This window comes from Procambarus clarkii, chromosome 66, assembly GCF_040958095.1.
Source record: "Procambarus clarkii isolate CNS0578487 chromosome 66, FALCON_Pclarkii_2.0, whole genome shotgun sequence".
Taxonomy (NCBI): Eukaryota; Metazoa; Arthropoda; class Malacostraca; order Decapoda; family Cambaridae; genus Procambarus; species Procambarus clarkii.
Window position 1 is genome coordinate 936,091 of NC_091215.1, and position 6,188 is coordinate 942,278.

Here is a 6,188-nt window from a genome sequence, read left to right on the forward strand (position 1 = left end):
CTACCCTAGCCAAGCCCTGACCAGCTTAGCCAAGCCAATCCCTGCCTAGATTTAGCATAGCCTTGCCGTTTTATTAATATATAGAGGGTACCACCTCTGGTTGAGTATGTAGGAACCCTCCACTTACAGGGTTGAGGGTTCCATATATATATATATGTCGTACCTAGTAGCCAGAACTCACTTTTTGGCCTACTATTCAAGGCCCGATTTGCCTAATAAGCCAAGTTTTCCTGATTTATTATATTTTTTCTAATTTTTTTCTTATGAAATGATAAAGCTACCCATTTCATTATGAATGAGGTCAATTTTTTTTATTGGAGTTAAAATTAACGTAGATATATGACCGAACCTAACCAACCCTACCTAACCTAACCTAACCTATCTTTATAGGTTAGGTTTGGTTAGGTAGCCGAAAAAGTTAGGTTAGGTTAGGTTAGGTAGGTTAGGTAGTCGAAAAACAATTAATTCATGAAAACTTGGCTTATTAGGCAAATCGGGCCTTGCATAGTAGGCTGAGAAGTGCGTTCTGGCTACTAGATACGACATATATATATATATATATATATATATATATATATATATATATATATATATATATATATATATATATATATATATATATATATGTCGTACCTAGTAGCCAGAACTCACTTCTCAGCCTACTATTCAAGGCCCGATTTGCCTAATAAGCCAAGTTTTCCTGAATTAATATATTTACTATAATTTTTTTCTATTGAAATGATAAAGCAACCCTTTTCTCTATGTATGAGGTCAATTTTTTTGTATTGGAGTTAAAATTAACGTAGATATATGACCGAACCTAACCAACCCTACCTAACCTAACCTAACCTATATTTATAGGTAAGGTTAGGTTAGGTAGCCAAAAAAAGCTAGGTTAGGTTAGGTTAGGTAGGTTAGGTAGACGAAAAAACATTAATTCATGAAAACTTGGCTTATTAGGCAAATCGGGCCTTGAATAGTAGGCTGAGAAGTGCGTTCTGGCTATTAGGTACGACACATATATATATATATATATATATATATATATATATATATATATATATATATATATATATATATATATATATATATATATATATATATATATATATATGTCGTACCTAGTAGCCAGAACGCACTTCTCGGCCTACTATGCAAGGCCTGATTTGCCTAATAAGCCAAGTTTTCCTGAATTATTATATATTCTCAATTTTTTTTCTTATGAGATGATAAAGCTACCCATTTCATTATGTATGAGGTCAATATTTTTTTATTGGAGTTAAAATTAACGTAGATATATGACCAAACCTAACCAACCCTACCTAACCTAACCTAACCTATCTTTTTAGGTTAGGTTAGGTTAGGTAGCTGAAAAAGTTAGGTTACGTTTGGTTAGGTAGGTTAGGTAGTCGAAAAACAATTAATTCATGAAAACTTGGCTTATTAGGCAAATCGGGCCTTGCATAGTAGGCAGAGAAGTGCGTTCTGGCTATTAGGTACGACATATATATATTAATATAAATAATGTGTGTGTAAGCATGCCACGTGTGTGTAAATCACAAAAATTAACACTTGATGAAAAATGTGACAGTGTCAGACCACGGAGGAAGAATTGAAACAGGAATTTCCTTAAGTACTTTCATATATTAAAACATCTTCAGAAGGAATAATTTTTTATATAAATTAAATTAAAAAAAAATCATTCCTCCATCGTCTGACACTCACATATATATATATATATATATATATATATATATATATATATATATATATATATATATATATATATATACATATATATATATATATATATATATATATATATATATATATATATATATATATATGTATATATATATATATATATATATATATATATATATATATATATATATATATATATATATATATATATATATAAGCCTATACTTGCATAAACCACAAGTGAAGATAAACAATCTTTGGACAACACCCACCAGTGGGACTCGAACCCAGAAAGCACAACTACCTTCCAGTAGCTGGCATAACTAGTATGCTTTAACCCACTACGCCATCAGACCTTACAAAAGAAGTAGATAGTTCGAGATATATATATCTCAAACATCTCTACCTCCCGAAGGCACCAGATGAGTGAGGGGTCAGTCTGCAATTTTCGTCAAGCCACTGTCAATGTGAGAGAACTCGTGTCCAGCTTATAAGCCTATACTTGCATAAACCACAAGTGAAGATAAACAATCTTTGGACAACACCCACCAGTGGGACTCGAACCCAGAAAGCACAACTACCTTCCAGTAGCTGGCATAACTAGTATGCTTTAACCCACTACGCCATCAGACCTTACAAAAGAAGTAGATAGTTCGAGATATATATATCTCAAACATCTCTACCTCCCGAAGGCACCAGATGAGTGAGGGGTCAGTCTGCAATTTTCGTCAAGCCACTGTCAATGTGAGAGAACTCGTGTCCAGCTTATAAGCCTATACTTGCATAAACCACAAGTGAAGATAAACAATCTTTGGACAACACCCACCAGTGGGACTCGAACCCAGAAAGCACAACTACCTTCCAGTAGCTGGCATAACTAGTATGCTTTAACCCACTACGCCATCAGACCTTACAAAAGAAGTAGATAGTTCGAGATATATATATCTCAAACATCTCTACCTCCCGAAGGCACCAGATGAGTGAGGGGTCAGTCTGCAATTTTCGTCAAGCCACTGTCAATGTGAGAGAACTCGTGTCCAGCTTATAAGCCTATACTTGCATAAACCACAAGTGAAGATAAACAATCTTTGGACAACACCCACCAGTGGGACTCGAACCCAGAAAGCACAACTACCTTCCAGTAGCTGGCATAACTAGTATGCTTTAACCCACTACGCCATCAGACCTTACAAAAGAAGTAGATAGTTCGAGATATATATATCTCAAACATCTCTACCTCCCGAAGGCACCAGATGAGTGAGGGGTCAGTCTGCAATTTTCGTCAAGCCACTGTCAATGTGAGAGAACTCGTGTCCAGCTTATAAGCCTATACTTGCATAAACCACAAGTGAAGATAAACAATCTTTGGACAACACCCACCAGTGGGACTCGAACCCAGAAAGCACAACTACCTTCCAGTAGCTGGCATAACTAGTATGCTTTAACCCACTACGCCATCAGACCTTACAAAAGAAGTAGATAGTTCGAGATATATATATCTCAAACATCTCTACCTCCCGAAGGCACCAGATGAGTGAGGGGTCAGTCTGCAATTTTCGTCAAGCCACTGTCAATGTGAGAGAACTCGTGTCCAGCTTATAAGCCTATACTTGCATAAACCACAAGTGAAGATAAACAATCTTTGGACAACACCCACCAGTGGGACTCGAACCCAGAAAGCACAACTACCTTCCAGTAGCTGGCATAACTAGTATGCTTTAACCCACTACGCCATCAGACCTTACAAAAGAAGTAGATAGTTCGAGATATATATATCTCAAACATCTCTACCTCCCGAAGGCACCAGATGAGTGAGGGGTCAGTCTGCAATTTTCGTCAAGCCACTGTCAATGTGAGAGAACTCGTGTCCAGCTTATAAGCCTATACTTGCATAAACCACAAGTGAAGATAAACAATCTTTGGACAACACCCACCAGTGGGACTCGAACCCAGAAAGCACAACTACCTTCCAGTAGCTGGCATAACTAGTATGCTTTAACCCACTACGCCATCAGACCTTACAAAAGAAGTAGATAGTTCGAGATATATATATCTCAAACATCTCTACCTCCCGAAGGCACCAGATGAGTGAGGGGTCAGTCTGCAATTTTCGTCAAGCCACTGTCAATGTGAGAGAACTCGTGTCCAGCTTATAAGCCTATACTTGCATAAACCACAAGTGAAGATAAACAATCTTTGGACAACACCCACCAGTGGGACTCGAACCCAGAAAGCACAACTACCTTCCAGTAGCTGGCATAACTAGTATGCTTTAACCCACTACGCCATCAGACCTTACAAAAGAAGTAGATAGTTCGAGATATATATATCTCAAACATCTTTACCTCCCGAAGGCACCAGATGAGTGAGGGGTCAGTCTGCAATTTTCGTCAAGCCACTGTCAATGTGAGAGAACTCGTGTCCAGCTTATAAGCCTATACTTGCATAAACCACAAGTGAAGATAAACAATCTTTGGACAACACCCACCAGTGTGACTCGAACCCAGAAAGCACAACTACCTTCCAGTAGCTGGCATAACTAGTATGCTTTAACCCACTACGCCATCAGACCTTACAAAAGAAGTAGATAGTTCGAGATATATATATCTCAAACATCTCTACCTCCCGAAGGCACCAGATGAGTGAGGGGTCAGTCTGCAATTTTCGTCAAGCCACTGTCAATGTGAGAGAACTCGTGTCCAGCTTATAAGCCTATACTTGCATAAACCACAAGTGAAGATAAACAATCTTTGGACAACACCCACCAGTGGGACTCGAACCCAGAAAGCACAACTACCTTCCAGTAGCTGGCATAACTAGTATGCTTTAACCCACTACGCCATCAGACCTTACAAAAGAAGTAGATAGTTCGAGATATATATATCTCAAACATCTCTACCTCCCGAAGGCACCAGATGAGTGAGGGGTCAGTCTGCAATTTTCGTCAAGCCACTGTCAATGTGAGAGAACTCGTGTCCAGCTTATAAGCCTATACTTGCATAAACCACAAGTGAAGATAAACAATCTTTGGACAACACCCACCAGTGGGACTCGAACCCAGAAAGCACAACTACCTTCCAGTAGCTGGCATAACTAGTATGCTTTAACCCACTACGCCATCAGACCTAACAAAAGAAGTAGATAGTTCGAGATATATATATCTCAAACATCTCTACCTCCCGAAGGCACCAGATGAGTGAGGGGTCAGTCTGCAATTTTCGTCAAGCCACTGTCAATGTGAGAGAACTCGTGTCCAGCTTATAAGCCTATACTTGCATAAACCACAAGTGAAGATAAACAATCTTTGGACAACACCCACCAGTGGGACTCGAACCCAGAAAGCACAACTACCTTCCAGTAGCTGGCATAACTAGTATGCTTTAACCCACTACGCCATCAGACCTTACAAAAGAAGTAGATAGTTCGAGATATATATATCTCAAACATCTCTACCTCCCGAAGGCACCAGATGAGTGAGGGGTCAGTTGTGGTTTATGCAAGTATAGGCTTATAAGCTGGACACGAGTTCTCTCACATTGACAGTGGCTTGACGAAAATTGCAGACTGACCCCTCACTCATCTGGTGCCTTCGGGAGGTAGAGATGTTTGAGATATATATATCTCGAACTATCTACTTCTTTTGTAAGGTCTGATGGCGTAGTGGGTTAAAGCATACTAGTTATGCCAGCTACTGGAAGGTAGTTGTGCTTTCTGGGTTCGAGTCCCACTGGTGGGTGTTGTCCAAAGATTGTTTATCTTCACTTGTGGTTTATGCAAGTATAGGCTTATAAGCTGGACACGAGTTCTCTCACATTGACAGTGGCTTGACGAAAATTGCAGACTGACCCCTCACTCATCTGGTGCCTTCGGGAGGTAGAGATGTTTGAGATATATATATCTCGAACTATCTACTTCTTTTGTAAGGTCTGATGGCGTAGTGGGTTAAAGCATACTAGTTATGCCAGCTACTGGAAGGTAGTTGTGCTTTCTGGGTTCGAGTCCCACTGGTGGGTGTTGTCCAAAGATTGTTTATCTTCACTTGTGGTTTATGCAAGTATAGGCTTATAAGCTGGACACGAGTTCTCTCACATTGACAGTGGCTTGACGAAAATTGCAGACTGACCCCTCACTCATCTGGTGCCTTCGGGAGGTAGAGATGTTTGAGATATATATATCTCGAACTATCTACTTCTTTTGTAAGGTCTGATGGCGTAGTGGGTTAAAGCATACTAGTTATGCCAGCTACTGGAAGGTAGTTGTGCTTTCTGGGTTCGAGTCCCACTGGTGGGTGTTGTCCAAAGATTGTTTATCTTCACTTGTGGTTTATGCAAGTATAGGCTTATAAGCTGGACACGAGTTCTCTCACATTGACAGTGGCTTGACGAAAATTGCAGACTGACCCCTCACTCATCTGGTGCCTTCGGGAGGTAGAGATGTTTGAGATATATATATCTCGAACTATCTACTTCTTTTGTAAGGTCTGA